At 44.3% G+C, this 12062-nt stretch overlaps 1 protein-coding gene across 2 annotated transcripts in view; it reads left to right on the forward strand.

The window, feature by feature from the left end:
• The window catches only part of NEDD9 (neural precursor cell expressed, developmentally down-regulated 9), a 292001-nt gene that overhangs the window by 91404 nt on the left and 188535 nt on the right, over window positions 1–12062 (forward strand). The window lies entirely within an intron of this gene.

Here is a 12062-nt window from a genome sequence, read left to right on the forward strand (position 1 = left end):
ATCTCCCTGTTTCTGTGAAGTTGACTGTCAAGTGTGCAGTTCTCCCTGCCCTACCTTGGAGCTTCCCTGTGCCCACGAGACCTTTTCTGGCTTGGAGATGGCTGAACACAGCCCAGCAGCAACACCAAGGGAAAGTGGTCAAAATGCAGATCAGGGTTTTCTTTTTAAAGAAATGCATATTTTAAGGTAACCATCCAGATGCATGGTTCACATGAGAATCTAAACGAGCACAGCTAATGCAAAGTTATAAAACCAGATTATTTTTTCTTCTTCAGCAAACAATCTAAGAGCCCTCGGGCTCAGGAAGGAGATGGGTGGTTGTTTCCTGGCTCCAGGCAAACGCGGGAAGGAAGTGAAGTTGAGTGCCCTGTGCCACCTCCTTCCCCTTTCCCCTTCCCCATTCTACTCCCCAAGCCTTTCGCCCCCAACTCTGGGCACAGAACTGTCCATAGTTTCCCAGACAAAATTTTCTCTCAAGAAGGATCTGAAACTCATTTACATTAAAATACAAATGAGGACTGCAACTGAGAGCATTACATCAAGGTTTTTCTTTTAAAACCCCAGCAAAGATTCACACCAACCCCAGCAAGGAGCAGAGACTTCTTTAGCAAACTCCAGAAGCTTAATCGTTGGCATTTTCATTGTGGATTCATCCTGGAATCCTGAAATCTCACCACTTAGGTTGTAAGTTAATCAGCAGAGTTTAAAGAAAAGCAGGAAGGGTTAGAGAGAGCGATTGGTGCTTACGAAATGGTAACCACCTTCATTCTTTTAGACAGAAGGAGGTGGAGATGCAGCAAATCAACCTCCCCTGAATTTAAAATCACCTGAAGCATTTATGTACTGACAACCAGATGCCCTTGGATCTCTTTTTCAATAGGTCTGGGTTAAAACCTCAGAAACTGATTTTTGTAACCAACATTGTGGGGTTGTAGAGAGGATTAAACGAGGGAGTTAATGAGAAAGTCCTAGCTTAAGAGCGTTGAGTACTATTTGAATCTCTCATCTCGCTTCCTGTAGCCTCATTTGGAAGTGTGAGTCTGATTTCCCCAGTTTGTGCTGTCCTTAACTCTCAATTGTACACACTTCTGAAGAGCTTCTGTTCTCTGAGCTATTTTATAAGTTGTTGACAGATTCATCTTTCTAAAGTACAGTTCTGAGCACATCCAAGGGATCCATGTTCCACCGGACCTAACAAACATACGGACAATACAATCTTCACAGAGTAGCAAAAATTATCTTTTAAAAATTGGATTATTTCATTCTCACATTAAAATGAAATGCAAACTCTTTGGCGCAGCTTTCAAAGCCCTCACATGACCTGGCCCCTGCTCATCTTCCCTACCCCATCTCATACCACTTCCCTTTGTTCGCTAGGCTCCAGTCACTCTGACTTGATTGATCCTCCTGCCTCAGTGCTCACTCCTGCCTCAAGGCCACCACCTTGCTGTTCCTTCTGCCCAGAATGCTTTTCCCCCATGCTTGCAGGACTGACTGGTTCCACTGCGTGGTTACCTCTTGGCTCAACAACTACTCCCACTAGAGCAGTCCCGCCAGGCTCAATCACGTGAATCCTTTTTCTTTTCTTTACAGCACTTCTACAGTCTAAAATGTCCTTGTTTATTTATTTGTTTGCTTACTATGAGCTCCCTAACCCCTCCAGGATGCAAGACCCCCGGTTTCCCTGTTCACAGCGTTATCACCGCTGTTGAAGTAGCAACTGACACATGGTTGACCTTCAATGAGCATTTTGCAATAGAACCATGTTATGCTCTGTTCAAATGCTTCCATGGTTCTCCATACTTCTCAGAACTGAGAACACATTCCTTGGCCTGCCAGTTAACAGTCTCCATGGTTTTGCCTAATTCTTATGCTGAACTATGTCCATGTAGTTCCCTTTTTATTATAACTCTGAACACATTAAATTGAAATGATCTGCATGGGTTTCTTTCTCCTAACCTTTACCCCTCAAAGTGAGGTTTATGAACCTGTATTGTTGGCATCATCTGGAAATTTCTTAGAACTACAGACTCTGAAGCTTAGCATTAAATCTACTGAATCACCGTCTGCATTTGAACAGGAGCCCCAGGTGAACTGTGGCCTTATTACTAAAGGAATAATCAGTCAGCCACCCAATGTGTGTCAGCTGAACTCCTCACCACTTCCAATTGGATCTCTCACTGACATCTCGAGTCGATAATGTTCAGACTGAGCTAATAATGGTCCTTCCAAAACATGATTCTCTTCCAGTGTTCTCAACCTCAGAAAATAAGAAATATTTTCCTACACTAGTTTATGAGTTATTCAAAGGCTTTATTATTCTGCTTTGGAAACGGGGCGCGGGGGGCATGGGAGTGACAGTCACTGAAATAGGGAGCGTAGGAGGATTGGCTGGAGGTGGGCAGAGAGAGAATGGCTTTAATTTTCCCACGAGAAAGCCAGGGGACAAATACCAGTAGATAGCTGGATATATGAGTTTGGAGATCAGGAGCGATACCAGTGTTCAAAAATAGATTTGGGAGCCAACACGCAGTAGCCAGTGTTGATTCAGTGACCCTACCACATTTCCCTAATTCATTCACTCTTCAAGATGACTATCTCACATCCTATCCTTTCTCCTTAAACCTCCATCACCTCCTCCCCAGACTTCAGTCCTGGCTGATAACCTTATTTTCTATTTCACAGGAAAAAATGGAAGGGTCAGCAGCGGTCATGCACCCACTCACACCCCCATACCTGTAGTCTGCCCTTCCTCTTCAGGAGAAGCTGTTAACAACTTTGTTAGCATTTGTTAAGGAAAGCACAGGGTGTGAGATGGTGAATGATGTTCAACAAAAGACCACAAGAAACATTGAAATAGGTTCATTACTCATTGGTTCTGGAGGAAGTACTGGGCAGGCCGCCAGGGGCCATGAGGGGAGGTCAAGACAGGGTACAGGCTGTGAGAGTGACAGGTCCTGGGACATGTGCCTTTATTAGGGTCATGGGGGGAGTGCCTTGGGTTTCCCAGGCTAAGGCCAGGTTGGTCAATTCAAACCAAAATGAGTGTGGTTTTGGTAAGCTCCATGGGGTCTTATCTAAGGGGCGCACAAAGGGAAGGCCCTGGGAGACAGGGGAGCCTGTTTGATCACAAGGGCTGCTGGAGAAGTCATATCAGGAACTTACATTTGCTTGTGACTCTGTGGGCTATTCTTTAGGCCATTGGCTGGTATGAGGGGCTGGTGTCCGTTTAAGGCCCCTGCAGGTCACTTGGCCAAACAACATGAGTGCTGAGGCAGAAACGCCACGGAGTAGTTTAACTAAACTCTTGACAGAAGCCACGTCTCCACCGTTTCCTATATCCCATCCCCTACCCTTTTCCAGGACCTCACTCCAACAATTCACTCCTCTCTCCCCTGTGTCATAAAAATTTTCCTATTAGATTGTCTATTATTCGAGCCTATTAAATCTCCTATCAATAAAACCAAACCAAAAAAAAAAAAAAAGCCTCCCTGGACCCTCTACCGTCTTTCCACTATCACCCCATTCTTCTGCTTTACAGCAAAGCTCTTGGAGAAGTTGTCTGCACTGCAGCCTCCAACTTCTCCCATTGCCTCCCACCCACAACTAAAACTGCTTTGTCAAGGTCATCGGTGGCCTCCGCATCCCCAAATCCATCGGGCAGTTCTCAGCCCCCATCGTACTTCCCCTTTCAGTAGTTGACACACTTCATGTCCCCCTGGACACTCTTTGCTGACCTTTCAAGGCACCATGCACTGGCGGCGGTCCTTTGTCTCAGGCCACTTCTCAGTCTCCTCTCCTGGTGACTGTCCTCTCCCAGCCTCTCCATGTCGCCTGCCCAACGCTCACGCGTCAGTTTGCTTCCCTTTTTCGAACACACACCCTTGGTGATGTCACCCAGTGTCACTGCTTCAAATGTCACCCTACATGCTGGTGACTCCCAAAGGTCTGTCTCCAGACCTCTCCCCTGGTGTCCACATTCATATATCCTACTTCCTTCTCAACAGCTACACAGGGTCTAAGAACCATGTAGAACTTAGCCTGCCCCAAATCTAACTCTCCCCTCCCCACCAGGTCCCCCACAGCCTTCCTTATCCCTGAAAATGACCACGCCTCCTTCCACTTGCCAGAGCCCAAACCTTTGGGCTTAACCTTGGTTTCTTTCCTTCACTCCCACATCTAACAGAAAATCCTATTGATCTCACCTCAAATTAGAGCCAAAATTCATCCATTTCTCAACACTGCATTGCTACCACCCTGATCCAAGCCCTCATCGTCTCTTGCTTTGATTATTGCAGTTGTCTCCTAACAGAAATTCCTGCCTTTGCTCTGGCCTTCAGGGTCTCTTCTTAACAGAGACACCAGAGTGATCCTCTAAGGGTGTAAGTCAGATCCTATCACTCTTCTTAAAATCCAGTGGCTCGGGCTTCCCTGGTGGTGCAGTGGTTAAGAATCCGCCTGCCAATGCAGGGGACACGGGTTCGAGCCCTGGTCTGGGAAGATCCCACATGCCGTGGAGCAACTAAGCCCGTGTGCCACAACTACTGAGCTCGCGTGCTACAACTACTGAAGCCCGTGTGCCCTAGAGCCCATGCTCCACAGCAAGAGAAGCCACCGCAATGAGAAGCCACGCACCGCAACGAGGAGTGGCCTCTGCTCGCCACAACTAGAGAAAGCCCGAGCACAGCAACAAAGACCCAACGCAGCCAGAAATAAATTTTAAAAATTAAAAAAAACAAAAACAAAAACCCGTGGCTCTCCATTTCCCTCAAAGGCGAGGCCAAAGCCCTGACATTGCCTGTGAAACCCTCCCCACTGCCCCCTGATCTGTTTCCTTCCTCTTTCCCCTGGATCACTTCATTCTAGCCCCCTGAGGGTTTCTTGATGATGCCAAGTTCGATCCCACTGCAGGGCACTTGTGTTCTTTGTTCCCGCTGCCATGCCTCACGTCTTGGTCACTCACACCTTTCAGGTCTGTGTGTAAATGTCTTATCAAAGAAGCATTCCTAGGCACCCTGTAAAGGAGCTGTCTCTCCCTCCTGACCTTCCTTCCCCACGTACCCATCATGATATTTTCTACGGCACTTACTTCATCTCTAACAGGAAATGTTTGCTTATTCATTATCTGTCTCTTCATTAGTATGTAAGTTCGCAAGAGCAGGGTGTGGTCTGTTTTATTTATTGCTATATCTCTATCTATCTTACTGAAGAACAGTACTGGGCATATAGTACCAGGCCTTCAATAAATACTTGTTGAATACATGATTGACTAAAAATGGATGAAAGAAATGTGTATTGAATGTCTAATATGTGTTGTAAATGTATAACTAGGAATTGAGGCTATAAGAAAGGATGAAATCTCACGTCGGGGATCGACAGGTGAGATTGCAGCAGGGTTGAAGAACACAGTTCTGGGGAAAACCATAAAGAGGACCTTTTAAGGGAGCATGGAAAGGAGATGCTAGAGAGGAAGGCGGTAAACCCAGATAAAATCATCACAGAACACAAGAGAAGATAGAGTTCCAAAGGAAAGGGGATTGACAAGAGTAGCAAGGCTGCAGAAAGATAAAGTAATAGGAAGAAATGGAAAGGACCCATTGGAGGTAGCAACAGCATTTTGGGGACCTTACTGGTTCCTGGCAACTGTGATAGTAATACCTCCCCCAGGAAGCCTCTGTAAATCCTAATATCCCAGTGTTTATCAATCAGAATATAGGCTCATTGACTTGTCAGTTATCCAGCCATTTAGACTTGAGCAGCCTGAGGGCCTTGAAGAAGGAAATGGCATGTTTGGGGCAATTCCCATGGGCCAGGCACAGTGCTAGGTATTTTGCAAGTACTAATATATTTGATCCTCAGAGCAACCCAGTGAGATAGGTATGATTTCCCATTTTACATATTCAGAAATTGAGGTTCCAGGAGGCTAACCCAAGATCTTGTAACTACTAACGGATACTGGAACCTCTGTCTTTTGGACTCCTTATGAAAAACCTGTATGTTGGGGAGTGTTTGTCCCGTCCTTCCTATGTCATCTGGAAGTTCCACAGAGGTGGACGTGCTGGTTTCTTATCCAATAGCTAATCCTATCTTCCTGCTGACAGAACTGGATTTTCTTTGTGTATGGGGTAACCCTGTGCTTCAGCAAAGACTGAGCCCTTTCCTAATTCCAGGGCCAAAATTTGACTAGTCTAAGCAAATTATGACCATTTCATTTGTCTTGCTGTTGATCAGCTCAGGGACAGGCTTGTGATGCAGTTCTGCCTCCTAGGACGTGAGGGCATTTCTGCTGGGGAGTGTCTTCATTTTGGCTTTGTTTATTTATGTATTTATTTGCATTTGGATGTGGTTGAGAAGGTACTACCTAAAGCTATTGCAGCCACTTTGCAACTGTGAGGGAACCAACCACCTGAGAATAAAACTGACATGAAGATATTCATTGATCTACCCCCAGACTTCTTGCTTGGTGAGGCAACAGGTATTTATTGTTCAAGCCACTTTAAGTTCTATTTTCACATTATTTGTAGCCAAAGCATCCAATATACACAATATACTATGTATATTTTTACCCACTGGTTTATTCCCAGCTCCTAACACAGTGGTAATTGCTCAAAAAAAAAATGTTTTGATTGCCAGCATGAAGAATGTTGTGTATTTCAGAGTAAAGATGAATGAATTCAATGAATTATTACAGGGTATAGAAAATTGAGGTGACAGCATGCCATTGGCGTTCTCTCTAAAAGCACAAGAGGAGGAGAGAAAAAGAGCACAACACCACCTGGAAAAAACCCTGGTTGTGTGTAACATGGCAGCATCTCAGTACTCTGTCACCAGGGAGAAATATTTGTGTTAAGACCTCTGTCTATCAGACGGCCATTTCCTCCCATGTAATTAGTTGAAATTTAAAATCAATTTGTGTCCCTGGTTACCAAGGTCCAGACTAAAGAACAGCCTAGATTGTGTTTTCAGTCAGGAGGTGGCTGTGTTCAAGATTTGTGTTGGCATCTTTGAGCTGCGACCACAGCTCACATTTTTGTGGGAAATATCAGATGAAAGTTTTACGGCAACATTCTTCTATCAGGAAGGGCGGGAGGGGGCGGGGGGACGGGCTTCAGCATGCCCAAGAGAGTTTTTCTCCTTCTGAAACATGTTTAGACTCATTCTTTCCAAATTAATGAGGCCACTTTCCCCTTTCAGAGCAAATGCAGATAGAGAAACAAATGGGTGAAAATTTAGAAACATCAGGGTCCCCTTTCCAAAGCCTCATTTCACAAGGCCCTATGTGGTTTGTGGAAGCAAGCTGAGGTCCTGGTGACTGATAAATACGATATAATTTTAGAACTTTCATAAGCCTGTGTGGCCTTTTTGTTGAAGATCAGCAATTAGGGCCTTAAAGTACTGAAAACAATTACCTAAATCGTTTTCAAAATGTCCATATTCAGTATTAGTTCTGGGCAATGTCTCTTCCTCTTGTTCAGCCCCTGCTTATACTCTTTCATTCAGCTAGATTATTCCAGTTGTGGTTCCCAGATATGGTTCAGCTGCAGTGTATGCAGGGGTGCGTGGGGAAGACGTTCTGGCCGAGGCTTTGGAGAAGAGTCTCTTTGTGCCCACTTGCTCATGGCCCTATTCTGAGGGAAGGGACCCTAAATGATTTCCTACAAACAGATCATCACATTTGACCCCCTGATCCTGGCTGATGGAACCAGGAAGGGGCAGTTGTTTTTGAAGATGGCCATCCGTAGGCTGACCAGCAGCCAATGAGATAATCCAGTAGGAGCCCTCTATAGGACAGGGGTGTCCAGTGGCCTGTCGTGGCCAATGGACTCTATCAGATCCTTTCTCTTAAGAAGTATGAAGGTGACACAGAGAGAAAAATATATGTGACAGAAGGGTTCAAAAACCAAGAGATTCATGGAGAGGAGACCATGGGCTAAAGCCATGAATCAGTAGAATTTAAGATTAAGAAGCTAAGCAGGACATTGGAGGGAGCTAAAAAGGGTATGAGAAGTATTAAGAAAGAGGCAGTGGCCTCGTTTGGTGCTGAGGGTGGCCGCTGCTGAGAGTCAGCAAGATCCTGGGGTCTGTGGACTGAGGATGAAGTGCCAGTTCCTGGGAGGCTCGGTCCTGCGTTTATGCCAACTGCCTACCGTTGTCCCTTACGTGCCTTCATCATAAATCTCCATTTGCTGAGAATCTGATTGGGTCAAGCTCTTGCAATCTGAAAGAACTTAACTACTAGGTTCAATATTTACAAACTTTGTGATCTTGGGTAAGTCACTTAACCTCCGTGAACATTAGAGGTTCAATCTCTACCTGCGATAGGCAGAATAATGACCCCAGCATGTCCGTGTCCTAATTCTAGGAATCTAAGAATATGTCACTTTACATGGCAAAAGGGATTTTGCAAGTGTGATGAAGTTAGAGACCTTGAATTGGGCTCCTATATTATCCATGAGAGTCCAAGCTAGTCACATGGGTCCTTAAAATCAAATAGGAGAACTTTTCCCAGCTGAGGTTGGGGGAGATATAACTATAGAGGAGCAGTCATAGAGGTTCAACATTACTGACTTTGAAGATGAAAGAAGAGGCCAGTAGCCAAGGAATATGGGCAACCTCTAGAAGAGAAGAAGGCAAGGAAACAGACTCTCCCCTAGCCCCTCCAAAAGAATGCAGCCACGCCTACACACTAACTAGCCCAGGAGACTGTGTGGGACTTCTAACCTACAGAACTGTAAGATGATAAATGTCTTTTGTCTTAAGCCATTAATTCTGTGGTAACTTGTTACTGCAACAATAGTAAACTAATCCACTATAATATCACTCTACATATATATAGGAAAACATTTAAACGAATACACATTCCAATGTAATATTGGTTATGTCGTCTTTTTGAATTCCTTACTTTTTCTGGTTTCAACAATGAGTATATGTTACTTGTGTAATAAAGAAGTGGTTATGTGTACTTTTGGTAAGATTTATTTGGTAAATAATAAGTCCAACAAACATTTCTTGAAGGTACTTTGTGTAGTCCTGAGGTCATTTAGATACTGCACGTTTTTTAGTCTTTGTTAGGCCTGGTATGGTGCACTGTGACAGAGCTCAAGGTCATGTTGATGGAGTTCAAAAGTCTACTGAAGAAATTTTAGAAGGACATTTTAGAGACCCTGTGGCTTCACAAGTCCATCAGCCTCACCCAAAGTCTAAAAACTCTTAGGCTCATTCACAGCTACCCAATGTCAATAGGGGAGGACTATTAACTGATATTAGAGTTACCAATACTGGTGATAAGCACAGCAAATGAGACAGTGAGACTCCTTTGAAGGTACTTCTGAACCACTTAAGGTTAAGAACTTGGCTTTGGTGAGTTAAAATTGCAGAGCATGCCCGAAATACCAGTTCTCACTTGAGCAAGAATTTGTTAGCTCTTATCACGACCAACCATCTTCAAGGCTTTGAATGGCCCTAAACCTAATTTCGCATTTAGACAGGACAATAGGTGCTTTGCATGACCTGATTAGAGAATAACGCAAAGCTGTTTCCCATTAGGTCACTTTGACCTGTGGCCGAGCCAAGTTCCCTGGACCTGTCTCCAGCCAAACTACACCCCAGAGGAATGAAGGAAATAGAGCAGATTTTCAGGAGTAGAGACCTTAGCACTTTTCATCATGTCTTTATTCATCAAATGTTTGTTGGATGTTGTAACTGTGTCCCCAAATGTTCATGTGCATAAGAATTAGCTGGGAGGGTTCCACTCCCCAGAGAAACTGATTCAGCAATTCAAGGGTGGGACCTGGGGATCTGTATTTAACCACCTTGTGGGAGATTTTGATACAAGACCTCTACAGACCACTTTGTAAAATGTTTAGTTTGGTCTAAACAAAATGAATAAGCAACAGTTCCTTGCCATCTGGAGCCTTGAAGTCCAAGGAAACAGACACACTATTATGATACTATGTGACGAGCACAATAATAGGAGTTTTGGTGACAGTGAAAGGGGGAAAAGATTCTCTGTCCAGGGGAGTGCAGTCTTGAAGCATGTCGCCGGAAAGAGAAGAAGGAATGGCATTCTAGTTAGGGGAACAGGCTTTACAATCCCCAAATCATGAGAAGACATGAAATACTAGGGAAGAGTGAGCAGTACATGGTGATGGGAAGGTGAGAAGAACTCTAGGTGTGGATAAGCAGGAGAGAATCGAAGAAGAGAGCATGGATCTCGATTCACCATCTAAGTCATCTCACTTTGTTTTGTAGGCAACAGGGAGTTGGTGGAAGTTTTTAAGCAGACAGTGACATGAGAAGATTTGAAATTTTTCTATGAGAACATCTAGTATTGTGGAGATGCTCATTCAACTAATGTCTCCTGAGGACCCACCTTGTGCCCTGTCACAGTTAGAAATTGTTGTGACAGTCCAAGCAATGAAACTAAACTAAGGTATCAGCAGTGGGCATGTATGGAATTGGTCAACAAGATTTAAGATTTAATTTTTTAAATAACAGGATTTGGTGACAGGTTAGATTTAAGAAGCAAGGAGATGTTTGTAATGTTTTAGGGCAGAGAGACTGCCATGGACTAAATGTTTATGTCCCCCCCAGATTCTTATGTTGAAGCCTAATCCCCAATGTGATGGCATTAGGAGATCGACGTTGGGGAGGTAAGTAGGTCATGAGGATGGAGCTCTCATGAATGGGATTAGTGTCCTTATAAGAAGAGACAAAGAAGGATCATCTCTCTCCCCCATGTGAGGATACAGCAAAGAGAGAGCCATTTACAAACCAGGAAGAGGACCCTCACCAAAACCCAACTGTGTTGGCACCCTTGGTTTCAGACTTCTTGCCTCCAGAACTGTGAAAAATAAATGTTTGGTTGTTTGAACCATCCAGCCCATGGAATTTCATTAAAGCAGCTAGAACTGACTAAGACAGAGACTGAAGGGATGATAATGACATTAGTGGAGAGTCAGGAGGAAAAGACTTGCCCCAGACCTAAATGGGAGTAGAGGAGCCCATCCAGAGGGAGAAGTAGAGTGAAAATATGTGAGGTCCAGTGGTGGAACATGGGTAGCAATAAGCCGGGGGATGTAGTGAACTGTGAAGGAAGTGAACTGAGCTGAACGGGGTCCCCCAGAGAAAGAAAGAGGGGTCTGAGAGGAAAGAAGTGATTGGTCATTTTAAATGCAACAGAGGAAAGCCATTGTGATGTCTTTTGGTTTCACCATCTAGGATGCCATGGGTGACATTAACAGGGACTACTGCATGCAGAGCTGGGGGTGAGAGCTAGAGGTCAAGATGGAGGGAACGCAGTGAGGAAGAAGGGAGTGGAAGGTGTGGCAGTGGGAGCACACAGTGTAGACGAAACAACTCTTTCAGGAAAGCTGAGCATGAAAGGAAGGAGGCAGAGTAAGAAGAAGAGTGAATAGAATTAAGGCACTAAGTATTAGGGTTTCCGTGAACCTGTGGGCACAGGGCTTTTCGCTTATACAATAGGAAAAGTTGTGGTGAAAATAGAGGAGGGATAAGTTGGATTTCTTTTTAGAATTTCTATTGTCTTAGAGTAAAATACTTATATCAAAACTAAAGGGAACAAGTGTGCTGGGGCTTTAAGTACCAGGAATCAGTAAAAAAATATTTCTAAGTCTTTAGAGTAGGAATCTGTCAATATGGGCTTGTGAAATGGAGGCTGCTCTGAGAATCAGGAGGAGGATGTGCTCAAGGGAAAGGAAGGCTAAAGAACCAGCCATGGCAGAGCAAAAAGGGGCTGTAAATTATCATGATACTTGGCAGTCCCTCCCTGGGACTGGGTCACTGTCAGGGCAGCAAACCTACTTCGAGAGAGGCATGATTTGACTTGATTTTTTGGTTAAGTGATTGTGTAGGCATAAAGGAAAATCCAGAAAAATCACCTTATCAAATGACTAATCAACCTTTGGTATTTGATCTGGGAATCTCTACGCAGGGGCAAACCAGTTGGATGTAAATCCACATTTTTGTATATTTAGAAAACAAATGGTCAAAAGTCAGATAGATGGAGGAGTCTAATCTCTTCAACCATCGAAAACAACAGT

Source organism: Globicephala melas, chromosome 11 (genome assembly GCF_963455315.2).
Source record: "Globicephala melas chromosome 11, mGloMel1.2, whole genome shotgun sequence".
Lineage (NCBI taxonomy): Eukaryota > Metazoa > Chordata > Mammalia > Artiodactyla > Delphinidae > Globicephala > Globicephala melas.